The sequence below is a fragment of the Ochotona princeps genome, chromosome 2 (genome assembly GCF_030435755.1).
Source record: "Ochotona princeps isolate mOchPri1 chromosome 2, mOchPri1.hap1, whole genome shotgun sequence".
Taxonomy (NCBI): Eukaryota; Metazoa; Chordata; class Mammalia; order Lagomorpha; family Ochotonidae; genus Ochotona; species Ochotona princeps.
Window position 1 is genome coordinate 22,729,427 of NC_080833.1, and position 18,153 is coordinate 22,747,579.

General features: G+C 50.6%; 1 long non-coding RNA gene across 2 annotated transcripts in view; it reads left to right on the plus strand.

Moving 5' to 3' along the window:
- Nucleotides 1-17,880, plus strand: part of LOC131482753 (uncharacterized) — a 31,791-nt gene extending 13,911 nt beyond the window's left edge. Inside the window, exons 2-3 of one of the 2 annotated variants that reach the window (XR_009247266.1) lie at nucleotides 11,290-11,403; nucleotides 17,809-17,880. This is a non-coding gene — a long non-coding RNA (uncharacterized LOC131482753). Of the gene's footprint in view, nucleotides 1-11,289; nucleotides 11,404-13,772; nucleotides 14,701-17,808 lie in introns of those variants that run through there. The other variant, XR_009247267.1, reaches the window with a different exon arrangement.
- Nucleotides 17,881-18,153: the final 273 nt, after the last annotated feature.

An 18,153-nucleotide genomic window follows, 5' to 3' on the forward strand; every position in this document is an offset into this window, starting at 1 on the left:
TCTTTTCTTTTTCTTTTTAAAGATTTATTTATTTTTATTGGAAAGGCAGATATACAGAGAGAAGGAGATAGAAAGATCTTTCATACGCTGGTTCCCTCCCCAAGAGACCACAATGGCCAGGGCTGAGCTGAGCCCATCCAAAGCCAGGAGCCAGGAGCCTCCTCTGGGTCTCCCACATGGGTGCAGGGTCCCAAGACTTTGGGCCTAAAGACAAAGACAGGGAGCTGGGTGGGAAGTAGAGCAGCTGGGATACAAACTGGCACCCATGTGGGATCCTGGACATGCAAGGCAAGAATTTTAGACACTAGGTTATCATGCCAGACCCCTGCCACTGTCTTTGAAATTGAGATGCACGCAATGGTGCCAACATTGCCAGGTTCTTGTCAACATTCCATGTGTGGAACTGGTGTTGTGGCACAGTGAATTAAACCACTGCCTGCAAAGCCAACATCCCATATAGGCACTGGTTTATATCCCAACTGCATCCACTTCCTATCTTGTGTCCTGCTAATGTGCAGCAGAAAACAGTCCTAGCACCTGGCACTTGTATGAGAGACCAGGATGGAGTTCCAGGCTCCTGGTTTCAGCATGACACTGCCTTGGTAGTTGTGGCCATTAAGAGAGTGAACCAGTGGGTAAAAGATTTAAAAACAGAAAAGAAGAAGAAAAAGAGGAAGGCAGCCAGGACACAAACTGGAGTCCATAAGGAATGAGACATCCCAGGATCACAGGCAAAGAATCAGCTTGCTACACCGCGATGCTGGCCTCACCTTTTTTGTAATCACATGAGTGGCAGGTGCTCGGTGTGGTGGTCAGACAGCACTTGGGAAACCCACGTCCTGCGTAAAAGTGTGCGAGTATGTATCCTGACTCCACCGCTGAGTCCAGCTTTTTTTTAAGATTTATTTTTATTGGAAAGTCAGATACACAGAGAGGAGGAGAGACAGAAAGGAAGACCTTCCGTCCAATGATTCACTCCCCAAGTGGCCGCAACAGTTGGAGCTGAGCCTGTCCAAAGCCAGGAGCCAGGAGCTTCTTCCAGGTCTCCCACGAGGGTGCAGGGTCCCAGAGCTTTGGGCCGATCTTGACTGCTTTCCCAGGCCACAAGCAGGGAGCTGGATGGGAAGTGGAGCTGCCAGGACAGGAACCGGCGCCCATATGGGATCCCGGTGCTTGGAGGTGAAAGATTAACCTGTTGAGCCCCTTGCCTCTCTTGGCCACAGATCAGGCACATGTTCATATCCATCAGCAGACAAGACTTGCAAAGGCACCAGGATCTTGGACTGTGTTTTACTTTAGAGAAAGGGAAGAGTGGGTCCAGGATCTGTGGGGACAACCCAGTCCAGAACTCCTACTCCTCATCTCCCAGGGCTTCTGCTGGCTACTTGACTCAGACTCAAAGCTGGTCTATGCCCTCAGGTTCCGGGCACCACTGACCGGCTCTAGACCCTGTTCTTCCCGTCTGGAAGCTGGAGCTTGCGTTAGCTCCCTCCCCAGCGACTGTGGAGACGAGCTGTCCACTCCCCCTCTGGAACCTGGTTGCACCTTGCAGGGCTGATAGCCTGGGAGGGACATGACCGCGGGTGACAGCGCGCCCCCTCCTGGGCAGGAGCAGCCTTGCATCTCCGTCCTGCGGAACCGGCTGCCTTGCTCCTCTGGCACCAGGCTCTTGGTTGTAAAATAGGGTGAGAGTGAGGGAGGAGGGAGCGAACGGCCCAGAGGGATTGGGTTGGAACAAAAAAAGGGAGGGAAGGATAGCGGCTTCAGGAAGCCGATTGAGTGGCCAAGTGAGGGCTGTGCAGGGGGAAATAAGTTTAAGGTAAAGGGAGATGCGTCTTCGGCAAGCTGCGCCGGGACCAGCCCTCCTCATTCCCAGGCCAAGAAGGCAGCAGACGGCAGGGTTGTGTTACCGTTCTCTCTGCCCCAGTTCCCAGGCACAGCAGGACTCCCCCCAGCCCCTCTAAGACAGGTTGGGCTGTCAGGATGTGGATTGACTCCGCCTCAGCCCCCACAGTGGGCATGCGTGAAGTCGCCCCACCCAAGCACTAGCAGGTGCAGAGTGGGAATGGGCCTTGCCCAGTTTTCTGCCCCAGCTGAGGCCGTGAGTGCCGACTGTGGCTTGAATCCTATCCTCAGACCAAGTCTTAGGTGAAAAGCTGAGCAAATAAAACCAATACTTGGAAGCCGTGTTGGAGGATGCTGGAACAGCTTGCCAGGTTCTGGGTGGGGTCTGGGGGATGCCAGGTGACTCCTCTGCCAAACGCTGGCCCCTCCCTGGGGCCCAGCTGGCTCTCTTCCCTGGATTGGAACCCAGGCTGCCTACTGGGTCAGCGGCTGCTGTGGTGGCCACGGAGGACTCTGGGCTCAGGCGTTGCCTCTGTGGTGCTCAGGGTCTCCTGGGATGTGAAGATAGAAGGTGGTCACCATGGAACCTCACCATGGGCACCCCCGGGCCGGCTCAGGAAGGTCACCAGGCTGGAGGAGCAGAGGCGACTTTCTCTATTCTGCTTCTTATTATTATTTTTAAATACCTTTAAAAGGTTTATTTATGTATTTTTATTGGAAAGTCAGATTTACAGAAAGAAGGAGAGACAGAGAGAGAAGATCTGTCCACTAGTTCACTCTCCAAGTGGCCTCAGTGGCCAGAGCTCAGCTGGTTTGAAGCCAGGAGCCAGGAACTTCTTCCAGGTCCCCCCATGGGTACAGAATCTCAAGGCTTTGGGCCATCCTCAACTGCTTTCTTAGGTTACAAGCAGGGAGCTGGATGGGAAGTGGAGCAGGCAAGATATGAACCACTGCCCACACGGGATCCCAGTGCATGCAAGGTGAGGACTTAAGCTACTAGGCTACCACGCTGGGCTCATTCCTTCCTTCCTTCCTCCCTCTTTCTTTTTCTTTCTTTCTTAAGATTTAATTTGTTATTTTTTTATTTGAAAGGCAGATTTACAGAGAGGAGAGAGAGACAGAGAGAAAGGCCTTCCATTCACTATTTTACTCCTTAAATGGCTGCAACGGCCAGAGCTTTTTTTTCGGTCTCCCATATGGGTACAGGAGCTCAAGGATTTGAGCCATCCTCTACTGCTTTCCCAGGCCACAGGCAGGGAACTGGATCAGAAGTGGAGCAGCCAGGACCATATGGGATGCTAGAGTTAGAGCTTGACTCACTGTACCACAATGCAGCTGCTTATTATTTGTTTGTGTTTATTAAAAAGAAAAGCAGTGCAACAGAGAGAGACAGAAATCTTCCCTCACGGGTTCATTTCTCAAGTGGCTGCAGCAGCCTGGGCCAGGCCAAAGCCAGGAGTCTGAAACTCCATCTGGGTGGCAGAGGCCCAAGTACTTGGCTTTCCCAGGTGCATTATCAGGGAGGTGGATGGGAAATGAAGTGACCCAAACTTGAACTGGTATTCCAACATGGAAGGCTGGTGCCGCAGGTGACAGCTTAACCCACTGTGCCACAATGCCAGCCTGAGATGATTTTCTTTAAATCTTTGCTGTTCTCTTGACTTTTTAATTTTCTCTCTTTCTTACAGTCTCAATATTTGGGCAATATCTGCAGGAGGGACATTTTTCCTTTTTACAAACAACACAGTTAAGTACACCGTAGAAGCATTTTCACTGACAGCAGTGGGCATGGTCAGGCAGTGGGCAATGACCTCCCAGGGCCACCTGCCTACCGAAGGATGGGCTCAGGAAGATGAAAGAAACAGAAAGTGAGGTGTTGCCACCCCTGCCAGTCCTAGGCCAGCATTCTCACCCATTCTGCTCCCCTTATCCCTGCCACACAAAACTCCCTCATTGGTTGGAAAGTTGGGAGTTACAGTCTAACTCGCTAAGGCACCTAAGGCAGGGGTAGGAGAGCAGTGGGTGCCAGACCTGTGGCAGGGCACACAAGAGGGGAGTGGCTCTTACACTGCAATTGTGTGGTTGAAACTGTTTGCAAATTTGAAATTAGCCTGTGTGAGTGAGGCTCTGAGACGGAAGCCTATTTTTGCAAGAGAGTAATGGCTTGGGATACACACCCTGGAAGCTGAGAGTTACAGAGCCCTGCCCATACCGATAGCTCTGCCGGTGCCTTCCCAGGCAACGACTCCTGCCCGGCGCCAGAGCGGTTACTCAGCCGGCTATTGCCAGTCAATAAACTCTTGGCAGCCTTTCCCCTCTGCACCTGGCTGCCTGGCTGGTCCCTCCTCTCTGCCTTTCGTCAATATTCTTTCTTACGCGGACAAGAACCTATTTCACTCATCTCCGCTGAGCAAGTGGATTTGTTTTTCACTCAGCCTGCTTCGTAGCCAGGGGGAACCAGGCCCTGGCACCAGGATTGTGCTGAGGTTTAAGTTCTCGGGCATCTAACCCGTTGGTTTAGTCCCGCTCACCGGCAGGAATGAAAGGCAGCTTGTCCTGCTGCCCTGCTGTACCTCCACCCTAGTTTAGTCTGATAACCTTGGCCAGCACTGCCCAGCCCCCACGTTCCGCTCTCCTTCCAGTGGGTGCGGCTGTGAGGTCATGTTTGTGTGCTGTGACTCCCCGCCCCTCCAAAGTCCTGGCTGTGACCAGCTTCCTGGAGTGCTTGCCTGAGACCCCACCCAGCCGGTGGGGCTGCCCACAAGTGCCCACCACAGTGTCCACACCAGCGGCCCTTGGGTGTTCATCAGGACTGACCTGCCAGCTTCTCTCCTCCCTCAATAGTGACTGGGGAACCAGTTTCATTTGATGCTTATCTTCACCCTTCCAAACCTGCCTCTCCGATGTGCCTCCCCTCCGATGTCTCACCGTTATTATCGCCTGGTTCCACAGTCACGCGTGCAGCTTGGATTGTGAAAATTTTTTGTTTTTCAGATTTGTTTATTTTTATTTGAAAGGCAGATTTACAGAGAGAGAGAGGAGACAGAGAGAAAGCTTTGCACTCCTCAAAAGGTTGCAAATGGTTTGAGTTGGGTTGCAAATGGTTTGAGCTGGGTTGCAAATGGTTTGAGCTGAGCCAGCCCTAAGCCAGGAGCCAGGAACTTCTTCCAGGACCGTCACGTAGGTGGCACTCATTCCCAGACACATTACAGGGAGCTGGATTGGAATTGGAGCAGCCAGGACTTGATCCAGCACCCATATGGGATGCTGGTGCCACAGGTGAAAGGTTTAACTTTCTATGGCACGGTGCAGGCTGGGACAATGAACCCTCACAGTGTACCCTCGCCAAGGCTGTACATCTTCCCTCAGGGGCAAGGATTAAGTCAGCTTGGGTGGCTAAAGACTGTGTGGCTAAAGACTGGGAAGTCTGTTCAGCACCATGTGGCTGCTTGTGAACACTGGGAGATGGTTTTGATCTGGTTTGTGTAGGAAGCTCCTCTTGGGGTCTCTGTACCTCTTCTCTCTCCCCAAAACACAATCCCCCCAGTTGGACTTCTGGATGTCAGAACCAGAGTGGGCCTGAGGCAATCAGAACCATCAATGTGTTATGCAGAAGGCTTGAGGGGCAGGGCGAGGTTTGCCTAGGCTTCCACAGCCTGAAGTGTAGGGGAGAACCAAGCCGGGCCTCCCAGGTCAAGACTGCCCTTCTGAAATCTTATTAGAAGCAGAGAAACAGGCTCGGAAAGCAGGAACCCGGAGCAAACATCAGGGAAAGGCAGATTCACCCACAACTCCCTCACAACTCTCCCTTGCCTGGGCCAGGCTGAAGCCAGGAGCCTGGGCAGGGAGCTGGATGTGAAGTGGAGCAGCCTGGACTTGAACCGGGTTCAAATGAAATGCTGGCGCTGCAGGGGGATACTTAAGCGCTGCACTACGAGGCCAGCCCTTCGGCGTCCTCTTGAGCCCTGTGCGCGTCTGCCCCACGCAGCCGGCCCAGCAAAGGGACGGGAGAAGCGAGTCCTGTGGGTCACCGGGCCAAGAGTCACTCACCCGTTTGTCCACCAGGAGGCAGTATCGGCCCGCTTGGGAGAGACATGGAACCTGAGGGAGCTGGCGGATCCGCGCTAGGGTACGAGGGAACATAGCTTCCGGACCGGCAAGCCTGCCTGGGGTCTTGCTGGAGAGCTAGAGGCAGAGAAGGCTTTGGATCCGCACTTTCTCAGGCCAGTCAGGTGCATTGTCCTGGCTGAACAAGTCCCTTCTCCGCCTGTGGGGGTGGGGCTTCTCTTCTTCCGGTCCACACCCCTCAGGAATCCGGCTGCGATTGAGCCCACGCCCCAGCTGGCCTGGCCGCGCCTCTCCACCCTCACACTGGCCGCTCGCCCCATCCCCGCCCTGCCCAGGCCTCCCTGCCTGCTCCCCACCTCAACACAGGTTTACCTGCTTGGTCGATTGCCTTTGTTATCTGTGTGGAGAGACCTGGGGGTGCTGGGAGCTGGGCTGCAGTCTTAGGCCAGCTGTTCCAATCAGATCTGGCTGCACAATCCTTTGTGCCTCAGCTTCCTTGTCTGCAAAATGGGAAGAAGATGAGGGTCCTTCAGACTGCTTAGGGAGATGTTTCTTCTGGTTCGCTCCCCAGATGACTGCAATGGTTGGGGCTGGATCAGGAGCCAGGAGCTCAGTGGGTATGAGAACCCAAATGCTCAGACCATGCTCCACATTCGTTGTCAGCGAGCTGGGTTGGAAGTGGGACAGCCAGGACGCAAACCAGGGCCCAGATGAGATGCAGGGTATTGCTGGTGGTGGCTTAACGTACTACGCTGCAACACCAGTCCCAAGAGCAGAGCTTCTAATGGAAACTTAAAACAAGTGAGATCAAGCTCTCAAGCGTTTCTTGGAAGGATTACAAGGGGGTGAAACATAGCCTCTCCATTACAGTCCTGGAAACAAAGCACAATTAAAACAGTGGCTCTCAAATGGGCAGGCCTCCCATTTGGGCAACAGTTCGAGTCCTGGCTGCTCCACTTCTGATCCAGCTCCCTGATAATGCACCTGGGAAAGCAGCAGAAACCTGGAGGAGGCTCCTGGCTCCTGGCTTCCATTTGGTGCAGCCCCCTGCTGTTGCAACCATTTGGGAAGTGAGCCAGAGAATGGAGGATCTCTTTCTCTGCCTTTATCTCCCCTCTATCTTTCAGATAAAAATAGAAAGAGTATAAAAAAAAAAACCTGAAATAACATGCTTAAATTCCTGGGAACCACGGTTCTTTAGAGATGGATTAGCTGATGGGGTATCATTACTCACAGAATTATCTTAACCTTGACGTAGCTTATGTTGAGAGATAACTTAGTGTTTTTATTTTTAATCTTTGTGAAAGATTTATTTTTATTTGAAAACTAATAAATAAATCAATAGACAGCACACACAAGGGATCGAGAAAGATCTTCCATTTGCTGGTTCTCTCCCCAGACAGCCACAGCAGCCCAGGCTGGGCCAGGCTCAAGCCAAGGGCCCAGCACTCAGTCCTGGTCTTCCCTACAGGTGGCAGGAGCCCAAGGACCTGAGCCATCAACCACTGCCTGTTGGGTACGCATCTGCAGGAAGCTGCAATCCGAAGTAGAGCAGGGTCTTGAACCCAGGTACTCTGAAAGGCTGTGCCAGTGCTCCTAGTGGCGCCTTACCTTCAGCCGCATGTGCGCCCGTGAGCCTTTGGAGATCCCCTCCTGGTAGTGCTAATATGACAGGTTTGTTGAGAAGAGCGTATGGGGCCGTGCTTCACTTCCATGGCAGGGTCTGTCGATTTGCACAAGCATCCTAGGAGACAGCCCAAACGACTTCCACCTGGCAGGTGCCAGCTGTGGCTCTGAGTGGTCTCCCAGGAGCAGGAGGGGCAGAACCTTCCAGCTGGGTGCCACTGTGACTCCAGGATATGGGAACGGAGCCTTCTTTTTCTTCATTCCAGGGGTGTGTCTACACTGCAGTGGAAGGTGAATTTATGATGAGGTAAGACTGAGCCATGTGCTTCCTGGTTGTGTGTCTGAACAGTCGCCGTGGTGACACGCATTGTCCTTTGGTCTTTCTGAGACGGATAGCTCCTGTCTCTTCTTCCAGGCATCACTGGAGGGCGCACAGATCCTTCTGCTGTGGAGCCGGCAGGCTGGGGCTGGGGTCATTTGGGGCCACGTCTGCGCTTAGTACCCACCGCAGCCTCCTCTGCCTCCATCCTGCCTCACTGAGCATTGGCTTGAGGTGAGAATGAAAATGACAAAATGCCTGGAGAAAAATAAACAGATCAATGATTGCTATGCCCTTTGGGAGGGCCTTTTTTTTGTTTTGAAGTATTTATTTTATTTTTATTGGAAAATTAGATATAGAGAGAGGAGGAGAGACAGAGAGGGAGATCTTCCGTCCGATGATTTATTCCCCAAGCGGCCACAATGGATGGAGCTGAGCTAATCCGAAGCCAGGAGCCTGGAGCCTCTTCTGGGTCTTGCACACGGATGCAGGGTCCCAGGTCTTTGGGCTGTCCTAAACTGCTTTCCCAGGCCACAGCAGGGAGCTGGATGGGAAATGGGGCCTCTGGGGTTAGAACTGGCACCCATATGGGATCCTGGTACATGCAAGGTGAGGATTTTTGCCGCTAGGCCACTGTGTTTGTCACCCCCAGGAGGACCTTTTTTCTTTTTTCTTTTTTAATATGGGAGGGCCTTTTTTGTTGTTTAATATTTTATTAGGGGGCCCTGCGCGATAGTGTAATGGTTAAGGTCCTCACCTTGAACGCGCCGGGATCCCATATGGGCGCTGGTTCTAATCCCGGCAGCTCCACTTCCCATCCAGCTCCCTGCTTATGATCTGGGAAAGCAGTTGAGGACGGCCCAAAGCCTTGGGACCCTGTACCCGTGGGAGACCTGAAAGAAGTTCCTGTCTCCTGGCTTCGGCTCGGCGCAGCACCGGCCGTTGCGCTCACTTGGGGAGTGAATCATAGGATGGAAGATCTTCTTTTCTGTCTTTCCTCTCTGTACATCTGCCTTTCCAATAAAAATAAATAAATCTTTGAAAAAATATTTTATTAGGAGTCAGCATTGAGCTGCAATGAGCAGAATCAAATCCCACCTAAGCCCCAGACTGAGTCCCAGCTGCTCCACTTCTGATCCAGTTCCCTACTAAAATGCCCAGGAAGAAGCAGAAGGTGGCTCAGGTGCCTGGCCTGCTGCTATCCATGTAGTGAGGGAGGAACAGAGAAGATTCAGAGCAGCAAAGCCAATTGCTCATCTTTGAAAATCTGAAGTGCTCCAAAATTCAAAAAAAAATGTGAGCTCCAGGACAACACAGCAAGTGGAGAATTCTACCCCTGGCCTTGTGTGGTCAGTTGCAGACAAAGCGTCTGGAGAGCAGTGGTCCCTCCGGCTCCACTCAGCTGGGTATCCTTTCTGCACATGCCCAGATCCCCCTAGGGAAGCATGCCACGCCCACCAGCTCAGGTGCAGGCCCTGAGGTGCTGGTGGCCAATTCCCCATTGTCTCCACATGAGTCAAACTACGTGCCTTACTCACTGTGTTCTTGCTTTGTTTTATCTTATTGTTAGTTTTTTGTTCATGCTTTGCTCTGTGAGGTAAACCTTTTGTTGAAGATGAAAAGGTTCGGACCAATGTTGTTGTGGCCCAGTGGGCTAAGTCACCGCCTGCAACACTACATCCCATAGGAGTGCTGGTTTGAGTCCTGGCTGCTCCACTCCAGTCCAGCTTCTTGCTAATGTACCCAGTGGGAGATAGCTGGAATATTTGGGCCCCTGCACCTGTGTGGGAGACCCACAGGAGTTTTAGTTCCTGGCTTCAGCCTGGCCCAGTCCTGGATGCTGTAGCCATTGGAAAGTGAACCAGCTGTTAGAATATTCTCTTCCGTGTTTCTCTGCCTTTTAAATGAATCAATCAATTTTTTAAAAGAAGGCACACACAAAGGTGAACGGTGATAAGAAAAGGGGAAACATTTACATCTACCCACAGCACAGAAAGTCAGGCTCTTGAGAACGTGCTAAGCATGAAAGAGGAGGTTCTGTTGAAGGGTGCGGTGTCGGCCTGACCTGGAGAAACAGGATACATTGTTGAAGTTCTGTGCTGAAAGGAATGAGTGGAAGTTAGTGGAAGTCAATAAGCCCTGCATGAAGCTACAAATGGAGACCTTGGCTGTGCACTGAGTGGGCGCTGCCTGATGAATCACTGTCATGAGGCATGAGTCTACTCCCAGGAAGTGGACACAGAAGACAGCTCAGAGTTTTCCATAGGCTGGTTGCAGATTTTTAATAAAGTGGCCTAGCATAGCATTGAAAACATTTTTAAGAATAAAAGAAAATGGGCCCAGCGGCATGGCCTAGCAGCTAAAGTCCTCGCCTTGAATGCCGGGATCCCATATGGGCGCCGGTTCTAATCCCGGCAGCTCCACTTCCCATCCAGCTCCCTGCTTGTGGCCTGGGAAAGCAGTTGAGGATGGCCCAAGGCTTTGGGACCCTGCACCCGTGTGGGAGACCCGGAGGAGGTTCCTGGTTCCCGGCTTCAGGTTGGCATAGCACCAGCCGTTGCGCTCACTTGGGGAGTGAATCATCGAACGGAAGATCTCCCTGTCTGTCTCTCCTCCTCTCTGTACATCTGACTTTGTAATAAAAAAAAAAAATCTTAAAAAAATAATAAAATAAATCTTTTTATATGTTTTTAAAAAGATTTTATTTATTTTTATTGGAATGTCTGATATGCACAGAAGATGAAAGACTAAGAGGAATACCTTCCATCCAATGATTTACTCCCCAAGTGGCTGCAATGGCTGGAGCTGAGCGAATCTGAAGCCAGGAGCCTGGAGCTTCTTTCAGGTCTCCCACGCTGGTGCAGGGTCCCTAGGCTTTGGGCCGTCCTCAACTGCTTTCCCAGGCCACAAGTGGGGAGCTGGTTGGGAAGCGGGGTTGCAGGGATTAGAACCAGCACCCATAAGGGATCCCAGTGCATGCAAGGCAAGAACTTTAGTCACTAGGCTACCATGCTGGGCCCAAAAATAAATAAAATTTTAAAAATTGTATAAATTTTATTTTTGATAATTTTTACGTATTTGATTCGTGTTCAAAGGGTCAAGGGCTACAGGAAAGTGAGTGAGTCCATTGTTTACACATTCTCTTTTTTCCTTCTTGTATCTGGGGGAGGGAGAGATAAGGGGAGAAGCCACACCCAGCCTCCCAACCATCCCAAGGTCCCCGACTTGGGGCATACTCCAAGGGTCCTGCTCAAGTGGTTTTGATAGTTGAATAGTTCTGAATTTCTGCCAGTCTCACCACTCTAAGCACAATGAAATCTCTCCAGACTTCACTGGCTGACTAGTCCACCTTAGAGTCTGCCTAGGTATTCACTGTCAACTCTTGGTAGGGGTAATTAATCAATTTGTTCTGTCCTCTGTTACGGTTCCAGGTGTCCTCTGCAGAATCCAGTGTACTGCCATATCCTACATGTACATTTGGATATGCTGTTCACAGCTCCGTTGAAGCCACTGAGCAGGCCCAACTCTGACACATGCATTCCAAGGTCAGACCATGGAACCTTCAGTTTTCTCCATGGTTGGAATTCTGACTCTAGTGGTTCAGTTGGGGGGATTCCCAAAGAAACTTTATCTGAGGTGATCCCAGACCTGATTCTTTTTTTTTTTTTAAGATTTATTTATTTTTTATTACAAAGTCAGATGTACAGAGAGGAGGAGAGACAGACAGGGAGATCTTCCGTCCGATGATTCACTCTCCAAGTGAGCGCAACGGCCGGTGCTATGCCAATCTGAAGCTGGGAACCAGGAACCTCTTCCGGGTCTCCCACGTGGGTGCAGGGTCCCAGAGCTTTGGGCCGTCCTCAACTGCTTTCCCAGGCCACAAGCAGGGAGCTGGATGGGAAGTGGAGCTGCCGGGATTAGAACCGGTGCCCTAATGGGATCCCGGCGTGTTGAAGGTGAGGACTTTTTTTTGTTTTTTTCAAGATTTATTTTTCTTGGAAAAGCAGATCTACAGAGAGGAGAAAGAAAAATAGAGACAGAGAGAAAGATCCTCCATCTGCTGGCCCACTCCCCAGTTAGCCACAACAGCTGGAGTTGAGCTGATCTGAAGCCGGAGCCAGGAGCTCCTCCAGGTATCCCAAGTGGGTACGAGGACTTTCTTTAGCTGCTAGGCCATACCACTGGGCCCCAGACCTGATTCTTATATGTGCAATTCAATACAGGGCCCGGTATAGTCTGTAGCTTAAAATAGCCTATGCGCACACTGTTAGTTGCAATTGCTGGGTCAGTTCTCTCCAGCCCTAAGCAAACCAATGGGTATTGCAGCCCAGTCTGATCCTGCCCACTGCACACTCGGCCCCCACACAAACCATGGAAGTTGTAGCCTAGTTGGAGCGACCTGCAAAAATCCCCACCAGGTCCTCTCCCTACCCTGGTTCCTGTGCTTGCCCGTATGTACAGCAGACTAGTCCAGTCTGTCCCACATTCCATTCAGTTCTCATACATGTCAGTGGGCATTGAAGCTTAGTTCAACCCAACCAGCTTCACTATCCAGCCCACACATGTGTCGGTGGGTGCCACTCTGTCTAGCCATGCCTTCTCCAGTCCTGGTTCTCATGCTCACCAGAGTGGCAACCCAAGAGGCAGGTGCCCACTCTTTCCTTAAAGGGCTCACTCCAACTCCCAGATATTGCACTCTCCAGGTGGTTCTGCAGTTTAACTCGACAGGGTTTTCACCCTGTGCCAGCATCTGCTAGCAAAACCCAACCAACCTACACCCACTCTGGCTTATGCGTGCATCAGTAGGTACAGTTTGCCCAGCCTCGTTTGTGCCCAATTCAGCTTACATGCAGGCCAACAGGTGTTGTAGCCCTGCCTGGTCTGGTCTGTCCCCAATCCCAGCTCTTATACTTACCAGTGGGAATAGTGGCCCAGCAGGGGAGCTCCCTGTAGCCCCCTTATAGGATTTGCCTGCTCTCTCCCAAATCTCACGTGTGCTGGTTGGGTGCTGTGGCCCAGTCTGGTGTGGCCTGCCTCACCTCAGCATTTGTCAGTGGGTGCTGTAGCCTGTCCAGGCCTGGCCCACTCCCCAGTTCCAGCTGACGCTGGTGGGGACTACAGACTAGCCCAGCCCAGCCAACCCCCAGTCCTGGCCCTAATGTGAATTGGCTGGTATTGTGGTCTGACCTGGCATGACCCATACATCATTCTGAATCTTGGATTTGCCGGTGGGTAATATGAACTGGCCCTGCCTGGCTCTCCCAAGACCTGAGCCAAAGGTAAGCCCATGGGTACTATAACCTGGCCTGGTTTAGGCTGCTCCCTGTCTTGGTTCTTGTGCTCACCTGCAGGGACTGTGTCTTGACAGAGGAGTTGGCCAAGCTCAACCATCAAAACCTCTCCCAATGCCAGATCTCATGCCCATCGGTGGGTCCATGGGCCAGCCCTACTTCGTGCACCAGCAGGAAAAGTGGCCTTTCCTGACTGGCCCTCACCCATTTAAATTTTTACTGTTGGGTACTACAGCCCAGCCAAGCCTAGCCCACACCCAGACACAGCTGATGCATGGTTCAGCCGGGGCAGAAACACCTAGCTCAGTCCGTCCTTCACTCACCCTGGTTCTCAGATCGTTAGTGGGTGCTGGAGTCTAGCCCAGTTTGGCATGCCCCAGACCCAGTCTGCAGACCATACTTCAGCCCCTCCTCTGGCCCCTGTGCTCACCAGTGGGAACAAACAAACCAGCCAGGGCGTTCCCTTAGCTCCCAACCTGGCCTGGTCTCAGCACAGATCTTGCGCATACCAGTGGTTGCTCTGACTCAGCTTGATGCATTCCCTCCCCTGTCTTAGCCTTTGCCTTCAGATGCTGTAACCTGGCCTGGCCCAGCTAGCCCCCAGTCCTAACTCTCACTGGCAGGTGCTGCAACCTGGCCCTGCTCAGTTTGCTCTGATCCCTGGCTCATGCAAACCAGTAGGTATGGCAGCCAAGCCTGGAATGACCTACACTTCGTCCTGGTTTCTGCACTTGCCAGTGAGCTATGGTTTGCTCGGCCCTGCCCGTTTCACCCCCTTTCAAAACCAACTCACACACTTGCCGACAGATGGAGCTACCCTGCCCAGCCTGCCCAACACTCAAGCCTGGACCACATGCTGGACCTAATAACCCATTAAGGGAGTTTCCTAGGTTCTCCCACTTGGGCCACTCCCAGACCCAGATCTCATGCATGCCAACAGGTTTTTGACCCTTATCCAACATGGCCTGCCCCATCCATCTGAGCCTTTACATGAGCTGGTGCAACCTGGTCTGTCCACACCCTGTTTAAGGATGCACATTTGGGTGCTATAGCCTGAACCTGCCTCACTTGTTCCCAGCCCCAGTACTGGTAAGTGTTGGTGAGTTCCATGGTCATGCCTAGCTCAGCCTATCACCATCCCAACTCTCAGGCAAAACCCAGGACTTGTAGTTCCATATAGTTGGGCCCACTATCCCCCACAAAATCCACCCCGGACCTGATTCTCTTGCATGCCGGTTGGTGTCATGGCCCAGTCTGATGTGACCCATCCCCTGATCCGACACTCACGGTCAGGTACTGGGATCTAGCCCTGCCACACAGGTTCCCAGCCATACCTTGCATGTGTGCTGGCATGTGGTGGTCAGCCATGTTCCATGCTAATATGGCCAACCCAGGACTCCCATGTGAGCTAGTGCATCAGTCTGACTGATAAAGCTCTTCAGGTCTCGCCCCTCCAAACCACCAGGTCTAGGTTCTCTCGGTTACCTGCAAGTACAGTGGCCCTGTTGTTGGATGTCCCTCAGGATTCATTCCTTGTCTGTACTCTACCGACCCCAAAATAAATAAACTTTTTAAGGAAAGTGGGGGAAACCACTTGAAGGTGGCTCAGGTCCTTGCTGGTGAGTATCTGACGCCAGAATGTGTCTATGGTGTGGATGGCGTATCCCTGTGTTGGTGCTGCTGCCCCAGGAAGATCTGCTTTTAGGTGATAAGGTGACCTCTGCAGGGTTCAAGGCTGCCAAGGGCAAAATCCTTTTTTATTTTTAAGCATTTATGTATTTAAAGATTTATTTTGTTTTTATTGGAAAGTCAGATATACAGAGAGGAAGAGAGACAGAGAGGAAGATCTTCCGTCCACTGATTCACTCCGCAAATGACTGCAATGGTCAATGTCTCGCCAATCTGAAGCCAGGAGCCAGGAACTTCTTCCAGGTCTCCCATGCAGGTACAGGGTCCCAAGGCTTTGGGCTGTCCTCGACTGCTTTCCCAGGCCACAAGTAGAGAGCTGGATGGGAAGAGGAGCAGCCGGGATTAGAACCGGCGCCCATATGGGATCCCAGTGTGTTCAAGGTGAGGACTTTAGCTGCTAGGCTACCACACTGGGCCCAAAAATGCATTTTTTTTATATAAATAAAATCCACATTTTGTTCCTGGGCTGGGCACAGTGTAAGCAAAGGTAGGCTGGCTGATGACTGCGAGATTTTCTTCTTTGCTAAACACTGTTGTGTTCCAGCTGAGATTCTTATCAAACAGTGAGTGCCTAGACCATGTGCCTCCCTGCAAAGCGACTTCCCTCACTAATGCAGCCATGTCACCAGGGCATCCTTAGATACAAAGGATGTTTTCTTGAACATCACACTAGCAGCAGTGAATGTAGAGGTTTAGCCTGAAGGGTGTCCTGTGTGCTGTTACTGATGCTTGGGACGTGGTGCAGGAGACATGGCTGGGCGCGCCTGACCTGGCCACTAGTCCATGAGCAGGATGAACAGTGATGATGGTGAACACATGGTGACTTGGAAGGGTTGCGTATATCAAGCAAGGAAGACATGGTGTCTGCTTTCCTTCCATGTGCAGAAACTAAACCTTTGCAGCCTGTCAGTCAGTTGGAAGAAGCAGACATCAAAGAAGCTATTAATGTGGATCATGGAACTCCTGTGGGTTACATCTTGCTGGATCAAGGTGACTGTGGTGACAGTGAGGACGATGGCCTTGTGTGCGCTGCAGAGAGCCTGCTCAAGGAGATGTGTCACACCGTGGGGAGGCTCGCTGAACACCATGCATCTTCCACAGAGCAGGAATCTAGACCAGCACCAGAGACAGATTTCCTTCTTTATTAAGGTCTGTTTTTTTTTCCTATTGAAAGGCAGACACACACATACACACACACACACACACACACAGAGGAAGGAATATTCCATCTGCTGGTTTACACCTCAATGGTTGCAACTCCCATGGTTGGGCCTGGCCTCAGCCAGGAGCCGGGATCTCCAGCTGGATCTTCCATGTGGATGGCAAGGAGCCAAGTAGTTGGGTCCTCATGTGCTGCTTCCCGGGCACTAGCAGGGAGCTGGTTTGGAAGCACAGAATAGCCAGGACTCCAATGTTGGATAACTCGGTGTGCAGAACGCCTACCTCAAGTGACTTCTAAGATAAAATCAGTTATTACTGAAGCAGGTGACTCTGGAGGAAGCATTTTAAAAAGTCACCCAATGGAAGATTCCGTCATCCATGGAGGACCCACTTCCTGCTTCTGATCCTAAAGTATAACAAACTCCAGTGGCCAGGAACTTCTGAACCAAAACAGGGCTGCTGGTGCAACCTGAGACGGGCCGCTGCCTGTTGGCACTGGTGTTTGACACCCGAGAGCTAGTGTTCTGGTGGTGTCAGTGGGATGGTGAGTGAGCTGTGCACAGTATTTTTTCACTGTACTAATAATAGGTCATTTAGATAAGTTGTAAGTGCTTGTGTGTGAATAAGTGTCAGAAAATGATTGCTTATTAGCAGCAGCTAATCGCAGAGTCAGGCACGATACTGATGCCAACAGATGCAGACTGCCTGCGTGCCTGGCATGGCTGGTGACCTCTTTGCTTCCTGGTGGTTCTGTGTACACAGACTTTGCTTAACGCACAAAGTTATTCAAAATATGGTATAAGGACACAGAGATTAGATACTCCTCACTGGGGAATGGAAGATTTCTCTTCATACCCCTCCTAAAACAGTTCTACACCTCAACTGTTGACATATGCCTTGCTAGAGTTATAAGCCAGTTTAGACTATCCTAAACTCTGCCAATTTCAGTAGAATTATGCTTCAACGCTATAGACTGCTAAATACTAAAATGAGGATAGACACGAGACAGCTGAATAGTATCCTATAGTCATTTTAAGGTGTATAGAACCCGGTTGTATATAAACTAAAGTCAAAACGTCAATGAAGTCGTCACTGGATGTGGTTAAGAACTTGCATTTTTTAACATGTTGATTACTAAAATACCATGACAGTTAATTCCATAATGTTGTAAATTGTTTTTGACGTTTTGTTGGGCTTTTAATTGATCACAATGATATTCTGCCGGCTCTACCTTCAGACCAGAGATGATCTCCCCAAGAAACTGTTGAATGTATGTGGACAATTATATGCTGGACTCTTTGCTTGGTATATGCTTGTAATGAAAGAATCTCAACTGAATTTGATCTGTAATACTGCACCAAGGTGGAGGAATCCACCATGGGGGGAGGGGACGGGAAGGCGTTGGGGGAATCCCAGAGCCTATGAAACTGTGTCACATAATGCAATGTAATTAATAAATTAAAAAAAAAGTGTAAACAAAAAAATATGGTATAACATTACCTTTAGGATGTGTGTGTGTCAGGCACAGATGGGACAAACTTGAATTTGGGGTTTAGACTTGGATCTCATCCTCAAGACCATTCATTTATGTTTCTCTCTTTCTTTTCTTTTCTTTTCTTTTCTTTTCTTTTCTTTTCTTTTCTTTTCTTTTCTTTCTTTCTTTTCTTTCTTTCTTTCTCTCTCTCTCTCTCTCTCTCTCTTCCTTTCTTTCTTTCTTTCTTTCTTTCTTTCTTTCTTTCTTTCTTTCTTTCTTTCTTTCTTTCTTTCTTTCTTTCTTTCTTTCTTTCTTTCTTTCTTTCTTTCCTGCAGGACTCATTCATTTTACCTGAAAGTCACAGTGACAGAGAGAGAGAGAAAGAGACAGTGAGAGATATAGAGATCAAAGAGCTACCCTTTGCTTTTTCCCAGGCCATTAGTGAGGAGCTGGATCAGAACTGCAACAGCTGGGACTCAAACTGGTGCCATATGAGATTATGGCCCTGCAGGCACAAGATTAGCATGCTACATCCCCTTGCCAGCCTCTCATCTGTGCTCCACAAGTACTCCCAAATCTATAATGATCTGTGTTCAGAAATGCTTCTAGCCCCACACGTGTCAGCTAAGGTGCTCCCAAGCACGTACCAAACATTTTCAGAGGTTTTCTAGCCATTTGGC